This window comes from Lepisma saccharinum, chromosome 10 (genome assembly GCF_977018435.1).
Source record: "Lepisma saccharinum chromosome 10, izLepSacc3.1, whole genome shotgun sequence".
NCBI classification, from domain to species: domain Eukaryota; kingdom Metazoa; phylum Arthropoda; class Insecta; order Zygentoma; family Lepismatidae; genus Lepisma; species Lepisma saccharinum.
This window is the reverse complement of record NC_139238.1, coordinates 64634506-64659040: the sequence shown is the minus strand read 5'-3', so window position 1 is coordinate 64659040 and position 24535 is coordinate 64634506. Positions and strand designations below refer to the sequence as shown.

At 40.1% G+C, this 24535-nt stretch overlaps 1 protein-coding gene and 1 pseudogene across 1 annotated transcript in view; one reads left to right on the top strand and one right to left on the bottom strand.

Annotated features, from left to right (window-relative positions):
* Nucleotides 1-24535, top strand: part of LOC145993925 (uncharacterized) — an 84803-nt gene that overhangs the window by 40552 nt on the left and 19716 nt on the right. The gene's annotated exons all lie outside the window — the stretch shown is intronic.
* On the bottom strand, nucleotides 15119-16144 carry LOC145994364 (palmitoyltransferase ZDHHC20 pseudogene; annotated as a pseudogene).

The following is a 24535-nucleotide window of genomic DNA, read 5'->3' as shown; positions in this document are numbered from 1 at the left end:
AAGGGAGTTCGACTCCGCCTGCGGGCGAGAGAAGGTGCCCTCCGCTAACGCGAGAGTCCGAGCACCGAGAAGGAAGTTCCGCTCCATCTTGGGATGAGAGAAGGTGCCCTCCGCTTATGCGAGAGTCCTAGCACCAAGGAGAAGGTGCCCTCCGCTTATGCGAGAGTCCTAGCACCAAGGAGAAGATCAACTCCGCTTTCGGGCGAGAGAAGGTGCCCTCCGCTTATGTGAGAGTCCCAGCACCATAGAGGAACCCCCACTCCGCTTTCGGGCGAGAGAAGGTGCTCTCCGCGAAAGCGAGAGTCCAAGCACCAAAGAAAAGTTAAACTCCACCTTCTGGTGAAGAGATGAATGGCCGTTTTAAAATTTAGTTTCGGCTTACTCCCTCCCAATAGTAAGCAACCGCCTTGAAGTAAGAAATCTGTTTTCCCTACTTGTGTACGTGTATAACTTTAGTAAGCTTCACCAGGTACTTATTATTATTATTGTTAACCCTGGGAAGTTTGTTTTTAAACGTGTGTATATATATATATTATTTTGTTAAGAAAATAAACTGGCATATAAACTTTCATCACCTGTTGTTCTGTTGAGGTAAAGGTTATTGGTCCCATTTCATCTCTAATCTGTGGAGAAGCTCTTTAACACCCGATCCCTGTGAACTATGCAGTCTCATCTCTCCGCTGAAGAGACAGTTAGCATTATGGGTAGATTTATGCACATTTTGAAATGATGTCGTCCTCCGCAACGCGCTCGCCGAGCTAAGGTGCGTGTCTACGTTGCCTACGGTTTCAGCCGGAGGACGTTGCAAAATATCACTGATGAACACCAGAGTGGGAGGCCAGTTTGCGTGGCAGCTGAGGAAGTGAAACAGCAGATCGACCAGCGAATCCGTTAATTTAGTACACTCTCTACAGATTTAAACAATTGTCTCCGTACTGAACCTTTATTGTGCTGTAGATTTCAGAAGGTTTCACTCCCTCGGGCAACAAAAAGCGAATAACACTTCGTTGCTCTTCTACGGTGCAAGTCAGCAGTAGGGAGCCATGTTGTACGAGTTACTGCGCAGGCGTATCCTGTTTGATCGTCACGGCATCTTTGTGGCGTGTTGCTAAGGAACCATTTCCAGTCCCTAAATACAAATGTTCGTTGTGCATAAATCTCCATGAACTTTAGAATAATATTCCTGTTATTTAATGACTTCCCCTCGTTCATTTTTCATATAAGAAGTGATAAATTTTAGGTGTTTTCATATTATTTGTACTCCAAAAATTATAAAATAGACTAATATGAAGACTTCAACATCAATCACTCACCTTATAGTTATGGTTTTAACTTGGAAATTCACAAATTTAGCAAATTTCACACACATTACAATACCAAAACAATAATTGCCATAAGAACCTATGGCCGTCCCATTATGAAATTCTGCATCCAAATAGCTAATTCATGAAGAATGACATGAAACATACCTGGAATGCAAGCTATCCCACAAGAATATTAGAAACCTCGACAGGACTTACCTAGAAGTAAAGAAAAGTATTCCATTAGATAAATAGTTAGATATTTAAGTAAAGCGATATTACCAAAAAGAAAAGAAGAAACATGATGATGATAAAGAAAGAGCGCTGTGATTACGGTGTATTTGCAGAGTTATTCGAAATGAAGTCCACAAATCTAAACGTTTCTTATATTGAACGTTCATAATTATTTAAATGAAAATACGGCTCAAATGAAGGCTTACATTACAGAGAATTTACTAAATCTTAACGCCCACTGAGACGCCAAGAAACGCGGCAACAGAAAGCAACAAAACTTCTGTTGCCTCTGCTTCTATTGAAATTAAATGGTGTAACGCCTACTGCAGAGAAACACACGGAATCGAATAGAGAATTTACGTACTAGATGTCTGCAGGAAACGCTTCTGTTGCGTTTCTCCTGCTTCTCAGTGGGCGTCAAGCTTTAGTAAATGAAGGGTTCGGGTGTAAAACACGATAAGTGACATTTTGGTCATTTCTGAGTTTATTAAGAAGAAAAAAATATTAAAAGCTATACTGTACATAAATTGTTTTCGTGTTGTGTTTACCCATTTCACAAGGCTTCACTGAGTTCAATGCAAATTATATGACATGGCAATTTCACTCAAAAATTGAAGCATGGCACATTTTACTTTGTAACTCAAAAATTACCAAAATGTCACTTACCATGTTTTACACCCGAGTCATTCAAATGATAATTATGGTTATAGGTTGACTCGCCGTGTGCTTTTCATGTAACCCTATATTCATCAAGGTGATATTCAAAATCAACCCAGACTTATTTCGGCATCTCCGATCGACCTATGTGCATACCTCCGTAACGGAGCGGATAACGCAGAGCGCTATGACGTCAGAGGTCCAGGGTTCGAATCCCGGTCTGGGTATGGATGTTCTTTGTAAATTTCTATCAATTTTATCATAACTCATTCTCATCGTCGCGATTGGCCGAAAGTAGAAGAAAAGCGACGTTGTTAACACAAGTCAATTCAAATAAAGGAAAAATTAAGTCTGAAAATTATTATTTGCGCTATTCACTTGTGCAATACAATTTTGAAGATATAACAATGCAACTTGTAAAAGAAAAATATTGAATCGAACATTTTGCAAAGAAAACAATGAGAGCATCAGAAAATATATCGGGTAATACTGGACAATTCACTTTCTCTCAAAATAAAGCGTGTCCCAAAAGTAACGGAGGATTTAAATTGCGCACCATTTTTTTCTATTGGGTTGGCAACGCTGTCTGAAGCACATGTTGTAGTAGGCACATTCCGGTTAGTAGTGAGTTAGTCGTGGAAAAATACACGATGCAGGAGTGCATAACTATCGTGAAAACATATTACAAATACGAAGAGCGTTGTGCTGAAATTGTGCTGAAATTACGTGGTATGTTTGGGCGGGAAAACGCGCCAAACTGAACGACTGTGAAAAAAGTGGTTCAAAAGTTTGAACAAATAGGTTCGGTGATGGACGACAAAAGAAGTGGCCGTCCTCATAACGGACGCTCGGCTGATAACATTGCCGCTGTGAGCGCTAGTGTCGCTGAGTGTCGCACGTCTCTTGAGTTAGACATTTCCAGGAGCACCATGCAGCGGATTATGGCGAAAGACCTGCGTATGCACCCATACAATATTCAGATGACTCAACAGCTTAAGGCGCAAGACCACGTGCAGCGACGGGCATTCGTCGATTGGGTTCTGGACAATCTGCAAGTGGATGGTGATTTTGCTAAGAAAATCATCTTCAGTGACGAGGTGCATTTTCATCTGGATGGGTATGTAAACAAGCAGAACTGTCGCATTTGGGGCACGGAAAACCATCGTGTTATTGAAGAAAAGCCGATTTATTCCCAACGAGTGTCTGTGTGGTGTGCACTTTGGTGTGGTGGAATTATTGGGCCGCACTTCTTCGAAAATGAGTCCGGAAGTGCAGTAACTGTCAATGGTGTACGTCATCGTGAAATGATGACAGCATTTTTGTGGCCTCAGGTGGAAGCCATGGACTTTGGCTTTGATGTTGATGAGATGTTCTTCCAGCAGGATGGCGCCACGTGTCATGCGGCACGCGAAACCATTGAGTTGTTACAGTAAAAATTTCATGGGCGGCTGATTCGCTCAACAGTGATCACAATTGGCCACCAAGGTCATGTGATCTTACACCGTGTGACTTCTATCTCTGGGGATTTGTCAAGTCCAAGGTTTACGTCAGACATATACCAACCATTCACGAACTTAAAGAAGAAATCTGACATGTTATCGCAACAATTGAGTCACAAGTTTGCGAAAATGTGATTGCAAATTTTGTCGAAAGATTCCGCGAGTGTAATATGAGACGTGGAGGACATTTCCCGGATATTATTTTCCATACTAAATTGGAGTGTTTACTCTTTCAAAGTGTGTTACAAATTTGCCAATTCATGTATAAATAAAGGGTCATTTTGTGAATTTAAATCCTGCGTTACTTTTGGGACACCCTAGTTCTCATGTTATAATGTAAGTAATTGAAATTAAAATGATTCCTTGTCATATGCGTCACAATAAAAGATATTGATATGTGCTCAACCACTGAACATTCTTCTTGTCCTAGACTTCACAGCGTCTGTCAACTTAGCCTCCCAAATGAATGGGTTGGATGAAAACAATATTTAGGGGTGTAAGGGACGACCTTCTGGTAAGGTACCGAAATGTCAAACTCACTACCACGTACTACATGAAGCTCTGGCGTGTGGATTTAGGGTCAGTAAAATCCTCCGAAGGGCAATGTTGTCCTTTGTTTGTCCTGTGTGCCCATTTACATCCTCAGCTTTTAGGTAAGAATATTTTAATCCTCAGAGACCGTATAGTTTAAGATCATATTAAGCATTGAATGAATTAATTAGTTTCAGAGATTGAATACGGAAGTTTTTTGGACGTTTTATTTTCTTGTAAGAGGTATGTCCCCCATTTGGCTCTAGTTAAGGGGCACATCCCCGCATTGCATGATGGGCATATAAAGCCTATGTGCTGAAGTGCTTATAATTTCAAAATCAATCAATATCAATATTGGGATAGCCAGAATCTAGACTTTACGGGCTAAATGAACTAACAGTTATTTTTCCATTGTGATCTCAAGAGATTTGGAAATATTGCGTTACAAATTGATGTATTTTTTAAAAATTTTAAGTCCACTTTATGCAAAGTTATGCTAATCGGAACTGGGCCTAAAATTTAAAGTGTCTCCACCAGGTATCCAAGCCGGGACATCTTGATTACAAGGCTATGATGTTACGACTACGCCGTAGGGGAGGCCCTCAACCTTTTGAGAGACATCTTTGTGAGAATGTGGTAGCATCATGAAGCCGATTGAAGAGGAATTAAAGAAGTAGCGACAGACGGTCCAGAAAACCAAATAAATAACTTTATTCGGGCTCGGCGCGCTGACCACATATCCAAGGACGAGTCGCATGACACGATTCGGCCATAATTCCTTTTGTACTTTATTCCTTTTAATTGAAATGCTTCTTTTTTGTGTGATCACTTCTTGAACAAGAATAGCAATGCAAGAAATTGACTGACTTTCATGGTAATTCATATTTTAGTGAATTCGTACAGAAATGTAGACATTGTGTTAATCTCATGCTGAACATAAACCAAACAAGGTCCTTAACTGCTGTGTATTACTACAGGACATAGTAAGAGGAAAGTTCGAGATGTTGGTTTAAGTTCTTTAAGCTGCTCGGTTGTAAACTTACTGTAAACGACTGCGTCCATCTGCTGATTCCAGAGAGCTTACATCATGACGAAATGATGTAACGGAAGATCCAATGACGTCAATGAAGCTTTGGTTTAATGTGGACGATTTGCTGGACCGAAGACTACGATTAGAGATATATCTGTACAATACGTTCACGCCATCAAGTGACAAAGGCGATATGGGCAGTGCAAAATTCAAAAGATCTCGCGGCCATAACTAATTAAGTTTATCCATGGTATTTACGCAGTCGCTTCATGCAAATGCAGGACGTGAACCGCCGATCTCTGTGGCATAGTGGTTAGCACAGCGCGGTACGACGCCAGGGGCGCCACGAATCCAGGCCTGGCCATGAGTGTTCTTTGTGAGTGTCCCTTCATCAATTCCATCATGTAATCACTCATCCTCATCTTCGCGATTAGCCAGAAGTGGCACAAAAAGCGAAGTAAAATAAAGCAAATTAATCAATGAATAAAGTTTTATCCACTCTTCTACGAATTCTATCATGTCCCCTACAACCCAGACTTAGCGCTAAGTGATTTGCAATTGTTCTTACACCTGAGTTGGTTGGTTGGTTGAATTGGTGTTTTAAGTCCACTTTATGCACAGCAAGGCTAATTGGGACTGGACCTACAGTTTAAAGTGGGATCCGAACCACTATGTGTCTCCACCGGGTATCGAACCCGGGACCCCTTGACTACAAGGCGACGATGCTATCACTGAGCCATCGGGGAGGCCCCCTCTTACACCTGAAATCCTTCCTTGCTGGCCGGCGTTTCCACAACGACAACAAGATCACGTGGTTTGCATCGCGGAGGACATCATTCTACGATGGAAAGATGGAACAACTGATATCCCGCTGTGAAACGTGTCTCAAGAATAGTTGTGACTAAGCCAAAAAGTAGTGTAGGATATGCACGTCAAATAACTGTGCAAATGGTTCGTAAATATATTCTTGTTCTTATAGTCCACCCGAACTTACTTTTTGAATACCCCTCGTATTTCAAACTGCCCAGAAAAAGTCTGAAAACACAGAAAACACTATTATTGTATTATTTGCAACAGATGCACGAATGAACTGAGAATGGGAATTAAGTTGTAAATACATTCGTGTAAACATGAAAAGAATATGGGGGTAAAGGATGAGCTTTTGTGTTCGAGCGTCGATTCCCGCCCCTGAGGACACAGTGGTTATTCGCCCTGCAGCAAGGGTGGATGTTTTGATCCAGGCCCTTCTCCCTTGCGCTTTTTGTGCGTTGTGCTCCTGTTAGGAGGAGGAAGGAATAAACGGAACTTCAGTATGTAGGAGCATAATGAACCTTGGTCGTTTTGCATGTTTCACCTATTGGAATACGTTATAAGGGCTGGGAAATTCCTTTTATCCCATGTGAAAACAGCAAAAACCTCCTTTTCCAGCAGTCCCCAGTTTTAAAATAAGCGCAACAGGCGTGTCTTGTTCCTTTCCTTTCTCTCTATTCTGGCTCTTCTGTTATTCTCCTTTTCTTTCTCCTTATATTTCTCTCTCTCTCTTTTATTTAATTTATCTGTTTTCATTTTCTCTCTCTCCCTTAATTTATATATTTTTTCCCTCTGCCTCTTTTAACTACTATCTCTCTGTCTGTCCCCCATATCTCTCTCTCTCTCTTTATTTCCCTCTCTTTTCATTAACTTCTTTCTTTTCATTTCTTCTGTCTCCCTTAATTTCTCTCTCTTTTTTATTTCCTCTGTCCCTGTCTTCTCTTTCTCTCACACTTTTCACTATATATATATATCACTTCCCCATTTCCCTCTCAATCTTTTCATTTTTTCTGTCTTCATTAACTTCTTTTCATTTCCTCAGTGTTCTTGAACTTCCCGCCCTCCCTCTCTCTCCTTCTCTCTCTCTCTCTCTCTCTCTCTCTCTCTATCTGTCTGTCTTTTTCTCTTTTCATTTCCTCTGTCTGCATTGATTTACTCTATCTGTATTTCTTTATTTCTTCTTTCCAACTTTAATAATTTAAGCTCTTTCTTTTCATTTCTTTTCTCCGTCCCCGAACACTTCCCCTGCCCCCGCCCCTCTCTTTCTCTGGTGCAAGGTACTCAAATATCAACCTCTCTCCCACGTAGTATACACTGAGATGCAGAGTGACGAAGCTCTGGTTCCTGACCCCAGTATAATCATAGGGACTGTGTTGTGTCGTCCATATAAGTTTTTGCGTGACCTTTCATGAATTTCGTCTAATGATCACTCATCGTCATCGTCGTGATAGCCCAAAGTGGCAGACAATTGACGTGAAACGAATAAATTCAAATTAAATACCCGTCTGTATGTTTGTATGTGTGCTGGTTCACTATTATTTGCTTCCCCAATTTTCCTTGTGCATTATTTTCCCCTTTCCTCTACCTAATCTCCATCCCTCTTCTTATATCACGTTTTAGAGAGTTAAAGATCCACATTTTATCTAAATAATTGTTGATACTCTCACGAATAGATTCGTTCATTCTCACTTGAATGTTCAAGCACCGGCCACGGAATTAATGTTTCGTTATGTTTTATATTTTATCACTGTGAGTAAACTGGTTGATTTAATTGGTTTATTTTACTTCGTTTTTCTGCCACTTATAACTAACTAATCGTGAAGATGAGGATGAGCGATGATGTGATGAAATTGAAGAAGCTACACTCACCCACGCACAGGCCAGGATTCGAACCCTGCACCCCCGAGTCGTAACGTGCTGTGGTAACCACTCCGCCACTAAAGTCGGTGAGGAACTGACACTAAACCTTCTCGGTCAATACAAATACTAAAGAAAGAAGTAACTAAAAGTAACATATTATAACAATTATATATCCGGAAGAATGTATATATAAATATGCTAGAGCACATTGCAGTTTGACAGAAATGTATTTTTTTAAAGATTTCGCTGGCTCAGCAATATTAAATTCTTGCCACACTGACTTTCAAGTTTTCCTCTGAAAATGTATTTTCCCTGGAAATTAGACGTAATCCTCCAGGCGAAATGAATCGGAAGGGAAAAACCGGGACTCGACACTAATTAATGTCATGTAGATCCGGTCTCCTTGAAGAGCAGGGAGAGTCGAGTGGAGAGGCACTGAAAAATTCCTCCCCGAGGTGAGCGTAAGTGATTTTTTTTTCATGGAGGGAAAACTTCTCTATTAAAGAGAACTCTTGCTCTTGCATAGCCTTTCATAACATGTATGTCTGGAGGTACGTCGAGATGAGGGAGGGTGGGGGGTGGGGAATCTCACCTCCTTATCTCTTGGGTCAAGGAACTTTCGTTCCTTCTACTCGATCATATAAAATATACTTTCCTCAAAAGTTTCATCTTCTCTCTTATTCGTACCTTTATTATTTTAATTTCATTCCTTCTTTAACTTTCCTTTCTTTCTAATTCTCATTTCTTTCATATCCCCTATTCACCGTTTACTTACTCTCTTCCCCCTTTTCATTTCTGTCTTCACTATCTTCTCTCCTATTCTTCTTTTCTTCTTTTTCAACTTTCCTTTCCTTTCATTCTCATTACGTCCCTATCAATTTATTTTTTTCTTCACTATTCTCTCCCAATTTTCCTCTTTCTTCTTTCTCAACTTTCCTTTCTTTCATATCCTCATTACATCTTTTTATTTTTCTTCATTATTCTCTCTCCAATTTTCTTCTTCCTTCTTTCTCAACTTTTCTTTCTCTCTCATTCCCCAATTTTCCTTTCTCTCTCATCCTCATTATGCCTCTTTCATCTTCTCTGTTTATTATTTCACTCTTCCCTATCCTTGTTACCCTATCTCTGCATAAAATGGACCATCTCATTGTTTTAAAGGTTTTCAAACTTTGTGACACACAGTTCATTTTGTCTGCTAGTAATATGGTGCCTCAAAGACGTAGTAAAATTGGAGTCGGAGAGAAATTAGTGGTGAGGTGGGAGGGGCAGGATCATATTCTGTGCGCAGTCATACTGAATACAACTAACTCTAAACACTATAAAAAATATATAAAAGGCGAGATAGACCACGTATAATGCGATGGGTGCCAATAGCCAAAGTGCTGACACAATCTAATTTTCAATTGAGTCTTTATTTTCTCGCAGCTTTTTGCTCCAAATTTCCCAATTTTGTTGGAAATTTCCTTGCTGGGAGCATCAGTGTGTTGGCAGAAGGAGAAAATAGGAAAAGGATAAAGTGTGACCTTGAAACGCCAATTTTGCAAAAACAAGCATTAGTAATGGCTCAATCTGCAAATTTGAGGGCAGAATGCAAATCACCTTACCACAGCTTATTAGGCTAATGAGCTTCTGCCGCAGAACAGACAATGTCGCAAATGAATGACAACAAGCGCTTGACCCTGTTCGACAAGGTCGTGACGCAGAACGACAGCGCAGCGACCATAAACGGGTGCTCCGCTGGGTCAACGGAAATTCACCTGATGCAGTTACAGGCTCTAGATACTGCGGCGAGCTTCCCCTAACCGCGGCAGACCTCAGCAGATATGACTGTAGCGAGTTTATAGTCTGATTTACGATTTGTGTTTGGCAGGGACAGCGCTTCATTGAGCCCGCAGCAAGCCGACCGTTCATCAACGGTCAGGAGGTACAACGGATTGTCCCGCGGTCAGAAAATGCACCAGTGATTCCGGCGGAGTTTATATTTCGCGTGAAATATACGAAACCTAAATAAATCGTTTGCAATAGACATATTTATGAAGAGAAGTTCCTATTTAAGCAGACTCTACATTGTGTTATAAAAAGTGTGCTCCCTTGTGGACTTAGAGCCCCACACTTTCTTGATCTCGGCTGAAGATGGGGGTGATGTGATAAGCACCAAGCCCCAGGCAGCCTTTACCCCCAGAGTTTCCTCCAGGAGCACACTTTATACGGCGCTGGGTGGGCGCCGGAGCCACTTGTACAGGTGAAAAACATCCCGGTTCTCTCCCGTAGGGGAACGAACCCGAGTCTCTGGCATGATAGTCAGAAAACCTAACGATTTTCTTAAAAAGGAATACCGCTAAACAGGATTCGAACCCGAGACCTCTGGTGTCGTAGAGAGCTGAGATAATCACACCGCCACGGAGGCCGACGGCAATCATCATCCATTTTGATTTGATTTGATTTTGATTTTTTAAGTAAGGCTAATCGGGAGTGGACCTACAGTTTAAAGTGGGATTCGAACCACTATGTACCCCCACCGGGTATTCAACCCGGGACCCCTTGATTACAAGGCGGAAACACTACGCCATCGGCCAGCCCCATAACGACTGAGCTACCGCGGCTTGTGTTATCGTTATTTGGAAATATTGTCAGGGAGAAAAATAAGAACTGATATAGTCCTGTCCATTCCCATAAACATTCTGCAGTGGCGGCGATTGGGTACCAAAAGGTGCCATAACTGGGGAAGGGTCCAAGGACGGTTTGGTTTCCTTGATACATAAGGTTTAGCAGAGTGTGGGAGCAAAAGTGACAAAAAGTGGGGGCAACTACCTCCCACGGCCCCCTTTATAGCCGTCACTGACATTCTGGAATAAAGAAAGTCGATAAGAATAGCCCCCTACATGCACACACGTCGCAGCGGTTTGCGAAATAACGGGGAGGCAGGTTCAAATGCCGAAGGATCACAATTAAACATCCCAAGCCACTCAAATGTTGCACCTGAACAATATTAGTCTCAAATGACAAATGAACATGTCATTAGTTACGTTATCGGACGTCAAATTATGAACCTTCAACAACTTCTTACATGTTTCTCATCCAAAAGTGGCATTCTGGAATAAAAAATAAACGATTCTCGTCTGATTAACTCAAGGAATTTCCTTATGGATAATCTTATTATGATGCTTTGCCATTAAGAAAACCCGGTACAGTGGAATCCATGAGTATTACCGTGCAAATTGTCCTTGACTATATTCAATAGTTTCTTTTCGTACATCCTATGTGTTTTTAAGTGATTGATTTTTATGTACGTTGTTGCAGAAGTTGTCAACAGGTTGTTTTGAGTTTTCTTTTAATTTTTGAAGCTCTTACTGGGTTAAATAAAGTGCACGAACATGGTGATGGACAATTTGCACGGTAATACTCATGGATCCCACTGTACAAATATATCTATCAGTTTTCATTTTATAAGCGATCAAAATTTGGGTTCCGCGACTTTTGGAACTCTCTCTACTATACTCTACTCTAATCTACTATACTCCTTACTAGTGTAAAATATCGTCCAGGCGATATCAACTAGACGATATATCGTCTCGATATTTTGGCGATATATACCGTGTCGGTGATATATCGTCACGATATTTTTGCAATATATATCGTGTCGGTGATATATCGTCACGATATTTGGCGATATATATCGTGGAGACAATATATCGTCGATATCATGATACGGAAAAAATATCGTATCGTCTGTAACGATATTTTCATGATCATATATCGCGATATCAAATTTCCAATATCGTCCATCCCTACTCCCTATTGTTAAGACTATGTAATTTTTCGCCTACATACACACACAAGAGAAAAAATCATAATTTGAAAGAATTATAATTTCTGAATTATTAACAAACTTTCTATTTACTTTTTTATACACACTAAACTGCCATCTAAAGTTTACGATGTAAACTTAGGTTAGTTTAATGAAATATATTACAAAACGTGACAAAATATACAGTAATATATTGACCTTTTAATTTTGCAAATATGTGGTTTTTAAGAGATCAAGTTTACGAGCGTCTTACTTACTTGGCAAAGTTTAGTTGTTTCCCTAAGAGTGCAGGAAAAAATTTGAACGCAATCTGTTTATTTGAAAACTTGTAGACATTTTCCCCTGCATCGTTCTTCTCTTCCGAGTGAGGAAAATTCTATAATTATCGTCCTCTCGGCGTCGGTCAGCGTCCTTGGCCTCGGGTGATCCCTAAATTTAATCTGCATGTATCGTCTGAGAGATGGAAGAGGCGCGTCCTATGCGAGAGAGCTGCCAAGTTGGGCATTTCTAAGGAACAGCGTAGATTCTATCTGATGCCAGATTGGTGTCGGGATGCATGATGGGTTTCGCGTCAGAAGTGAATCTGTTGCATGCAGGACTGTAGCAATTGATTGATTGAATAAAATTGGGGGGCGTCAGTACTTCGGCTTTTTGCACCCGTCACATTATCGTAACTCAAATGAACCGTCGTCTCAGATTGATTGATTTGATTGATTTTACGCCACTTTTAACTAATTTGCGAAGATGGGGATGAGTGATGACATGCTGAAATTGATGAATGAACATTCACAGACATCGATGTCTAGGGCGGGACTCGAACCCGGGACCCCTTGCGTCGTAGAGCGCTGTGAGTCGTCTCAGAGGAATAAAATCTCCTCACAGTATCGTTTATGTAGCATGATTGGTTTACGTTGGTCCCGGAATTTACCTACACTCTGTCCCCGATATCTTTGGAGTAAGGCAGCGCACATCGGCAGAGATGGAGGGGGTGGGTGATCGCGTGGACCGAGCGAGGCAATTCGTTTCTTAAGAAAATAGCACCAGGAGTTCTACCCTTGATTCCTGCCACCCTATAACTTTGCACAAGTACACACAGAGTGATGAAGTCTCCAATCTTACTATAAAGATGCATTATTGATCTGGCAACCGTTAGAAACAAATTCCAATAGCTCAACGGTATGGACTGTTAGGCGCTTGTGGATATTACTACTTATCCTTAATTTTATGAAATTAGTAATACATGGAAGACAGTGTGTTACTGGAGCATGGTGCGTATCGCAGAATGTCTATCTGCAGCTTAGTTCAAAATGTGCCAAGGGTCCTATGGCATGATGCCATTTTTCTTTTGACACTCGCATGGTGGATAGTCATCACCGACGGCGATTTTTACGTTTGTTTATACGATCTGCTTTCCTGAGGTATGTGAAACACAAGAGTACAGGAATAAATTGAGAGCACGTGAGAGATCAGTGTTTCTAACCCACCCAACATAATACTGAATTCGGTGATATTATGTTTCGGTAGACCTACTACTAGGGGAGTAAAAGTCTTCCTTGCTGTACTTTCAACTTCCTATACGAAGAGGGTGTTTTCTAAGATATTGCCCTAGGATTCTAGAGAGTCCTGAGATGCCTTCAAGGAACGTCGAACCTTCATTTTTGTTGGCTAACGAGATTCTGGCACCTCTGAAGCCATTAAAATCCTCAGCAGAGGTTTGGGTTGTGACGTCCATATGTGTTTGCAAATGTCCCTCAATTCATCTCCCCACGATTAATCACCATCGTTACGATTTGTTCACGATTAATCATGTACTGTTACGTTAGTCATTATCCGGTACCTTGTTTCATATCACATCACAATCACACTATCATGGACTTCTGTTTTCTTTACGAGTGTCTATTCATCAATTTCATCATATCACCACTCATCTTTATCGTAGCGATAAACTAAAAATGTCAGAGAAGCTACACTAAGCGGGTATGCCAGTGTTACATGTGTGACATTCACACATAAAATGTAAAGCTCTAGACATGCGACTGGAATAAAACATTCATAATGAACTGATTTTATACCATAATGAAGTACTTTGTATTGTCTGCTGGAAAATGAAAAAACCTTAAAGCCTGAATGTGTGAAAAGCATCAACGAAAATGGGTTATGTATGTGACGCTTTAAAAATGTAGCAAAGTTTGACTTCATTTGTCTGTGAAGCATATAGGCTACAGATAGTAATATTTCTTGCTGGTGGAATATGCAAATTATATGCATTCAAAAACATTTCAACCATAATGCAATTAGGAACAATAACAATTTCCAGATTCATTCATTTTGTTATTTACACGGAGTAGACCACTTTCTGTGGAATGCTCCAAATACCAAAAAAAACATAACGAATGAACAAAGCGTCTAAACTACAGAAACAGGAGGGAAGCGACCAAGCATTAGATATGTTTCCTGGCAAACTGGCAATAGGTCGCCAAAACGTTTACTTCTTTATCAGGGGTGCAAGGAGCGACCTTAAGGGCGTAAGGGCCCAAAAGTCAACCTCACTTTCACCTAGTACACCCTGAACTGCATTTGACGAACGAGGCTCTGGCGACTGGCCTTATGGCCAGTATAATTCTGTGTGCTGTCTTGTGTTTTGTCGCTATATGTGCTGAGTGCCTCTTTACAGCCTCAGCTTTTAACCAAGGTAAGGATATTTTAGTTTTCAGATACGATTTTATTTTTGTTATGATAAAGGGCTGGACCCCGCATAGTGTGACGGGTGCAAAATAGCCTTAGTGCTGACGCACCCATAATTTTAATATGAAATCAAATTCAAAACTTCTTTATCATTTTTTTTAAATTTTACTCCCTCGGAGCTCCCTTTACGTCTGTGTCTAGAGCACCCCTTTGCCCCGCCCTACTTACGGCCCTAGTCAACACTTGGACATCAATCAATCATATTCCCATACAGCACACACATATCCAGGACACGTCGTATGGATATCTGAATATTCGTGCAGAAGTTATGGATATCCAGGAATATCCTGCAGACATCCAAAGAATATACCCTGGATATCCACATGTCCGTCCAGAGGACATACATAGGATATACAGGAAGGAAATATTTTGGACATTCTGTGGATCATTTTTGGACATTCGTTTTCGGATATCCCATTGGCATCTTATCTATGTGTATGATCTGGACAATGTGGATATCCAATGGATATTCCTTGTAGATTTGTACTGTATGTCTTACAGGACTAATGGGACGTCTTGATCTGTTTCATCAAGTCAAGGCGACGGTAAAAAGTGTATCAATACAAATGCATTCAATGCTAATGAATATTAAAAAAATAAATTACAAAGCAAATAGAAAAGTCTAAGCGACTCTTGGCTTTGAGTCTTACAGTCGTTCACGGAAATTATTCTGGTTGATTGCAGACACTCGAGTGTGACCAGGCGTTTGTTCAAGTGTCCTGTTGAACTTTGGAGGTCCAGCGTAAATTCAGCTGCTGATACAGTTTGTCTTCTCACCCCAGTAGACGCTCCTTCTCGTCGCCTCTGCCTCGTTTCGGGAAGGTCACTCCGTCTCCTCTGCTGGAGAAAACAGGAAACACCCACAAGACTTTCCTGTCTCCAAAGATCTCTAAGAAGTTCTTGTACGCCCCTAGATTAAACACGTCACCGCACTGTCCGTCTGGCAACATTGGAGCTCTGATGGTTTCAACCGTGGTTTTGTTGGTAGCGACCAGAGAACAATGGTAGCATAAGAGGGACATGAAGACTATGGCAAAGAAAGTACAGGTGAGGAACATACTTAGGATCTCCAACGCACCCTCAAGCTCTATTTCGTTCCTCCAGTAGCTGACGAGCTCTTTAAGGGCGCAGGAAGTGAGGAAAAGGCAATACAGAAGCGCATACCACAAGAGCAGGATGAGGAACTTATGGTTGGTGAACCCGATGCAGTTGTTAACCGACGGACAATGGTGATCCTGCCTCAATACACACTCTCCGCACACGCTACAGTGATGAGCCCTGTCCGGTTTCACATGGCGACACAACCCGCAGAACCGGACAACGCCGGTGATCGGCAAAGTTTCTGCAAACCTATACAAGATGCTGCTGTACTCTTCTTTGTCCTTCGCCCGTTCCATCTTCTGCAGCTTCTCTCTTGGCATCTTGAAGCGGTCGGGGACCGTCCCAATACCTGTGAAGACGGTCTGCCAGAAGGACCACAGGAGCATCGAGAACAGAAAAAGGTAGATAGTCAGATACACGACTTTCTCCGACGTGGACAAAACTACCACCAAGTACAGTCGGAAGATGTACACGTAGAAGGACAGCAGGGCTGCCAACGCACCGGAAGCTACGGGGATCCACTTTAGAAAAGAGACGCAGAAGGAATAGAACGCAGAACTACATCTACCGCTTGTCATTGTATCCTAGAGACGGCATGAACAAGAATCATTGTTGATTCAAAGTCACCCATCATTGAACATTAGAGTGACATAATTTCCCTAACATCTCTGGCTGTTGTACACTTGCAGCTTGGAAGCGAGTCACAAGTCCCGAAACAACCAATCAGCAAGCGAGCTGCTGACGTCATCTCATCCTCCTGCTCACTCTCTACACTCTTGGTAAGTGAGATCATTTCCGTAATACGTCTCGTGGTTATGCATTCGCAGCTTGGGGGTGAGTCACAACTCCCGAATCCTCCAATCAAAGCGAGCAGCTGACGTCATCTTAACGCAGCACTTATCATTTGCTCACGCTCTACCTAGTTGGTAGGCTCGCTATACAGGGTGTATGAAAAGTGATAGCGAAACTGAAACGGGGAAAATTACACGATTGCAGAAGCACAAAAGTCTCAAGAAACATGGGGTCACAAACAAGTTACGTGCCTGTTATGCCTTCCATCCTGTAAAGACCGTAATGTTTGTTTACAACGCCCCCTTTCGGCAGTGTTCAGTTTTAAACAAAGAAACCCCGGAGTGCGCAAGAAGACAAGCGTGTGATGTATACACCCAACCGCAAAAGAAACAGTAGGCTAATTGACCATCACCATTTTCATTCGGTCAGTATTACAAAATGTGATGATAATGGATTGAAATAATGACGTTAATAAGCAGAGGGCAATGCCTGCTTCGAAGCAACATAATTTTCATTGCTTAAAGAAACGAAGGATGTAGAATAAAAAAGTAATGAAAATAGCTGTGGACAATTTGCCTACCTGTATCTTTGCCGTTGGCTGTACAAGCAATCAAGTCAGTGGCGGATCGTAATCATACATTCTCAATTATCTCGCAAACGGTTCGTTTCAGACCCCATGTTTCCTGAGATTTTTTGCTTCTACTATCGTGTACTTTCACCGTTTCAGTTTGGGCTATCACAACTGGCACACCCTGTATACATTATACATACATACATTACGCATACACCCCACCCCATATATATATAGTGGGAATATATAATTCCCCTTCTCAATCCCACGCTAACCATTTTTCATCCGACACACACCTAGTTAAAGTCAACATGATTCTAATATCTCTAGTTCCATGCCCGGAGGAGGCATATAGTGGTTCGGATCCCACTATAAACTGTCAGTCCCGATTAGCCTTACTGTGCATAAAGTGGACTTGAAAGATCAACTCAATCAATCAGTAAATCAATCTAATGTCCCTGGAAATAAATTTCTCTTGTTATTTTGTTAGGGAATGACAGTTAATTGCTGTAACGTTTCCAGGTATGTCAGGGGAGAAAATGCCCCACCTGGGCCCCGCTTGCGGGCGCCCTTGCTTATTACATCAATACATTAATCGGTCAGGTCTCTAATTGTTTTGAGCGATTTAGTAACCTTAGCATACAGTTAGCAACACTGCTGAACTCTTCCATTCTAAAACTGAAACTATCATTTTCACAATTTCCAAATGTCCGATTTCGAGTGAAAGAATTTGGCCTGTCTGCAATGGCACCTATGGATGCATTGCTTATCGTGTTTCTCAAGGCTAGATTGTTTACTTTTTGCGGTTAAACCAATGGAAACGGCTCCGCCAACAAGCACAACGGTTAACGAAAATGGCAGAACTTGTTTGCTTAAAAACCTGCCTAAGCTGCAGTTGGTTGATTTCTTGTGACAGCGGTTCAGCCATTTTAACACACAGCTGGAAACACTGCTTAGCACCTTCATTCTAAAACTGAAGGCATAAAAGCATTCCGCGGTGGAAGTAAGCAACGTCAGAAAGCGTCAAAACACGTGACCTTGACCAAGGGAGTTGCCCGCTATGTGAGAATGACATCGGTCTGGAAGTGGTCCAGGAACATCCGAGGAAGATTTCTTCCCTGTCAGTTCTCGCGGAAATCTCTGGTCCTTCAGAACCTATATTCCGTGTCTCCGATTTATTTTCAGCGTCCACAGACACCGCAAGGCTCTCAATCCTCCTACCGTTAACTTAAGAAGAATAGCGGGTACACGAAAATGAAAAAAAAATAAGACAAGAAAACTTAACGATGAAGTTGAAACAAATTTAGCATTGTTACAACCTACCAATTTCTCACAAGTATTTTGTAGTAATATTCAGATGGAATAACAATCAATCGTAAGTTGCAAATAATTTTTGGTAACATTTTTTAAAATCATTTTACAAACGCAACATGCCATACAGAAAAAATTCTGAACCCAGCATCACATCTGTGCCCGAGATATACAGGGTGTCCGGCTTATAACTATAACAAAAGAAACATGTACTACAGTTTACGAATACCTGCTACAGTCAAAACCTGTGTATGTACGGTACTGCCATCTGTTGCAATTTACGAAAAACACGAGAAAATTGTAATTTACGAAAAAAAAAGTTCGCCACCAAAGTGCTTTTCATTTTTTTCCTTCTAAACGAATTGGGGGAGAACAAAATTTATACGATACAAAAAGTAGTCATTGTGGATTATGAGGAATATAACATAAATACTGTGTTACTTATCCTTATGACGTAATATTAAAAATACTAAAAATGAGAAAAAGTTGCAAAATTCCCGCCACATGCTGGGAAATTCGCCATATAACTTATTTTTCATTTTATCGTCAGTTAAGTGTATGAAATACCAAGTTGTTGCCAATAACTGAGACAACAAAGTGTAAAAGACCTACAAATGACAATACGAAACTGCTTAAAAGGATACAATACAAACATGTTTAAGAAACATAGGCCTAAATGTTCATATGCATTGTGAACAAGTTGTGTGTGAAAGATCGCCTGTAAGATGGGAAATTCGACACATTTTCTGTTACTCTGGCGAATTTACCAGCAAATGCATAGTAGAAAGAAAACAACTTATGTTTACTTGTACATGCACGCTTTCCAAAGCAAACCTTTTCACGACATTCTTAAGGTTTGAGGTTACGATATCAATAATTAAATGGAAGAAAAATAATTGTTATCTGCCACGAAATTTCCAACGTGAAATTCGACACCTTTCTTTGTCTTGTGTGTAGACGCAACTGCGCATTCCAAACTGTACTGCTTGCTTGCTAGTTCGCTCACCACACTAGTTTTTAGTGGAAACAAGGCACATGTTACTTAATTTTTACAGGCATCAGTGAGTGTTTCCAACCTATAGTTTCTATATACGATTACAAAAACCACAAGTACGGCGAATATCCAAGCATGGCGAACATCCCTTCTTTTACCCTATACACAGGGCCGGATTAACCTATGGACAACTGGGGCAATTGCTCCGGGGCCCCCACCAAATGGAAGCTGTGATGGGTCTCCACCAAAAAAAATCTTAAATTTAAGGAAGCTCTTGTCGAAATAGGCAATGACAAAGAAGAGAAGGGTATTGTAAGAAGTGAAGCGAATGGGCTCTCACGGTAGATGTCATCCCTGGAAATCGCATTGTTAGCCGTCTTCTGGAATGACATTTTAGAGAGATTTGATGCTACGAGAAAAATACTCCAGGATCCAAGGTTAGTTCTTCAGTTCTTCTAACTTTGGACAGAAACTGCTTCACAACGTTCCCATAATGTTCTGGTGTTCCTCCCTATTGAAAAAAAAACTCTGTAAAGGTGCCTTCTTCCATAAGCAAGGATCAAAAAACTGTTTATTTAACAAATCCAAGTAGCCCTAAGCATTTAAGGTCCCGTTGATGAAAAATTGACTAACCAATCGTGTTCCACACAGCACACCACACCATTAACTTACCAGCACTAACCACTCAGCTATGATTTGTCGAAAATGGGTTATCAGATAAAAAGCATCGAATATTCTGTTTATGAACTTGTTTTGAACATAAACATTAGCCTTGTCACTGTGAAGGACTTTTAATTCAATGGAAGCGTCACACTGTAAATTGTTCGCGACAACCATTCATAATGTGCAGCTCTTCATCCGATTAAAATCTTGTGCAATGACATGCGAACTTCTCTCCCTAGACATCACTTTAATCTCGATGCGTTACCGATGCGCTAAACAAATTTTAAGGCATTTTTCTAACACTTCGAAAATGAGCAAATTGGTACAAGAATTCAGTCATAACTTTTTACTGGTTAAAGATACATAAAAAAAACCTTCACCATTGCATTTCTCGTGAAATTTTGGCCTGATTTGATATATCATATCACCCCCTTCCCATTTAAAATTCTGAAGTTGAATTCAAGATGGCGGACATCAAGATGGCCGCCGACCGTGCGGGTGAGGTCAATGTGGTTCCCCCTTGGCCTGGCAACGATTGGTCATCACATCACCATTTCCACGTTGCACGCTGCAGTGGCCTTGTACCGGGGGTGTTAAGTGACTTTTTGAGCCACCCTGTAGATTTATGGTTATTGATGCGGTTCGAACTTCCACGTCCCAATTAAAAATAAAGTAAAATGTAAGTAAAATAATGATAGCGGTTTATTGATGTTAATATTTTAGAATTTGAGTAATATGATACTGTAAACTTTTTACAAAATTTATATTTCTGTATATAGTGGCGAAATTATAAGTAATCAATCCTATTAAGAAAGAAAATTCTCATTTATGCTATTGATGATAAAAGAATTTCATAAGCTTGAAATGTATTTGTTGGTTGTTTAGGCACACACCGAAACCCTGACCTCTAAGGAGAATTATTTCTATCAACCTTCAATGCGCTGCACAGAATAAGAAGATTTACGTTAACAGCTTGCACTTGCCTCTATTGAATTACGTGAAAAACAAAGAAAAACAAACTGATGGATATGTGGTTTATGGTGCTTTCATAGGGAAGATTGATGGTGATACATACAAAGTTTCACCCACAGTCTCCGGATAAGGAAAAAAAATTGTCGGTCAACCCTCGTATATACGCCTCGCGTCAGACTAAATGTTGCTGGGTAGGAAACTACGTGGGGGAAGATTTTTATTCATACCAAAATGGAGCACATGCTTACTTTTTGAGCACATACGACCAGGTGACGATGCCGACCTCTGTGGCGAAATGGTTAGGACAGCGCGCTACGACCTCAGAAGTTCTGGGTGAGTGTGAGTGTCCCTTTATGAATTTTATCATGATATAACTCACCTCATCGTCGCGATTAGCGAAAAGTGGAAGGAAAGCGACGCTAAATAACAAAACTCAAATCAAATCAAACCAATTTGGGCGTGGATGACAGAACAACAACAGTTCACAAACAGTAGGACAAAGTCTGCGTTAAAACTTGAGAAAGATAACAGAATGTTTCGAATAACACTGCATGTCCGTAAAATATACGAGTATGGATACATCACAGTTGAAATTCCATAAAAATTAACGGCGCTATTTCGAAAACTATGCCCGAAAATCAAATGAAAATAACATTTGCTGTAAATGCGAAATACACGCAGACACACACAAGAACACAATTTTCATAATGTTTCAGAATGCGCACAAAGCACCAGGGTAACATGCATTGTTCACGATATGAACTTTATCACGATCATAAACCCTGGGGACAAAATCTTTCTCTGAAAATAAGGATTCAACTAACAACCCGCGAAACACACACAGAGAAGCATGTCATTTGTTTGATTACTATCCATTCAACAAACAACATACTCCAACCTTGTGGAAAATCTAATTACTTCGATCCAATTTCCCCTCCAGAACTCAATAAATGGCCGACTTTCGAACACAATTCGCCGCTCATCAGCCAGTCAAACCTGATTCACCCCACAGGCAACTGCCAGCGTTGCATGTAGAGCGAAAATTGATACTCAATTAGAAACCTCTATTCGTACATTTATCATAGGCCTTCCTTGCTTTTTCATGAGTGATTACAATTTAATATGTTTAAAGCCCGAAAGCTACTGAATTTGATTTCAAATCGTATACAAGCTATTTTTCACACTTAATGTAATTTAATTTCAATTATCGCTACATATAAAATGAATAGTTAAGTATTCTGTTTTATGAAAGATTAAAACCGTTCTATAAAGAGACAGAAAATGGTGACCCTTGTAACTCGATGGATTTCAACATATTTTGCAAAGTTTTGTTTCGGTAGCTTTCAAGTTGTATTTATCTTGAAACATAATAACTTAGGCACGGATAGTTATGCATTTTGCAAAATATAATATTTTAAGCGTTTTTTGATAAATGCATATGGAATATGTAAATACATATGTGAATCACATATGGTAAGTCTTTTTGAGAATTCCTATATATTTTTTTTTTATTTACGAAAAGTGAGGGAAGAAATATAACAATACATTAGAATTAAACAGTATATTATCAGTATAGTATATTTGAGATGTTTCATCCATATAAAATAAACCTTTGTGACAAAATAAAATATCGGATCACAATTATCTGTAAATTTTAATTATTTTAGGTTGTAAAATTTTATATCCCTTCTTTGCAGACAAGTCACATTTGTGATTTGTTTTTTGCAATTCTGATGTAGCCAATAAGAACAAGCTTATTCTACTTTCGAGTTTCTCACTGCAGGAACGCCACGGACGCAGCCTCCTGACTAGGGTGACCAGAGCCAAAAAGAACAAGCTTATTCTACTTTAAAGTTTATCACTGCAGTAACGCCACCGACGCAGCATCCTGACTAGGGTGACCATATATACAAAATTGAACTGAACACACCAACAGCCGGCAAAATTCGACAATTCTACGCTCATTTGTTAGTTTCCTTATTTCATGGTAGTCAACAATAAGTAGGCTATATATATAGTTTTATTAAAATTGAAACGTTTCGACAGTCCGTTAAATTACATTAATTAAGCCTACTTATATACACGTTCGTAACGTTAAATTATATCAGTATTATACATGTTGATAATATCATATATTAGCACCAATGACATTTAAGCGAGCACAGAACGAGAAACTGCAAGGAAGTAGAAATGGAAGAAAGAATATGCAGTGCCACCTGGTGGAATCTACATGCAAACTTAATTATAGTCTCGATATGGAACATCGAATATATATACAAATAATAATTAAAATGAATCCGAAAGAATATGTCAAGAAAGCTATTAACACCGAAGACAATGTAGTTTTCGTAAGATTATTCCATGTAGAATTAAATATTTGTGATCCAGATTCATGTGGCAAAAGTGGTCAAAGAACTAAATATTCTGTTACACACATTGAAGGTAAATTTCCCACGACGCATGGAAATCCAGGCAGAATTTTATAGTAGACCAGATAAAGATCAAAATTGTAACTTTTACCCGCATTTAATGTTAATTTTTGGCATCGATGCTAAATCAATTAGTCATATATCAGACAGAAATGACCTTGCAGATCATTTTAAGGTCATATTATGACCCAAAAGTTCAAATCACAAAGTTTGCCAAATATAGTCATACAATCAAAAGAAAGGTATGGACGAGACAAACAATTTGGTAATATTTTTAGATCAGAATATCAATCTCGGAAGTATTTCATAGTCCCAATTTGAGAATGTTATACAGGGTTATACAAAATTATTGTCGGGATTTCATTTTTTCCTCTGAGCAGGTCATGAAACATTTGGCATTTATAACCGCATCAATTGATGGAGACACTCAAAGTTTTCTTTCATAATAAGCCGTGTCCTGTAGTTATGCGTTTGGTCGCTAGGAAGCAGATTTTACAAGATAGAGGGTCACGGCTCTGATAAGACGTTTTTTGTGCTTGAGTTTCATTATAGTCCGTCAGTTGTCGTTGCCCAACGATACATCCATTCGCTGGTGATGTGCACAGTTTCAGGAGACAGGGTGCCTGCATAGTGAAAAAATAAAAGCGCAAGCGGATCACGTTAGAGAGGCTTTCCAACGGAGTCTCAGAAAATCAGAGGGAACTACGCAAACCAAAGCAACTAAGAATGAAGCCATATGGCATATGCTGCTTCGAGCTTCAACGCCTGATGATCACTATGCAAAGAAGGCTTTTAGAGGAGTGTGTTGGTCAATGGTAATTGACGGACTTTGATGGAATTCGAGGGAAAAAAGGAAAGAAAACTTTGAGAGTGCCTCCATCAATTGATACGGTTATAAATATCAAATGGTTCGTGACCTGCTGAGAAAGAATATTTAAACTCCAATACTCATTTTGGGTGGTCTTCACATCTGAAATTTTTGAAAGCAAGTTCTGGGCTGAATGAATTACAGACAGAGTTAGGCGTGCATGCAACAAACACAACTGAACTCATATGAATGGAAAGAGCATACTACCGGGTAGTGAGAAGAGATCGGTTCACAGATTTTGACATTTTCATTTAATGTGGCCCATGTTTCAAACCAAGAGTTCAATTGATAGAAATGCACTCCACAATGAAGTTTTGCAGCTTTATGACGTTCTCATTCACAAGAATGTAAAAGGACTC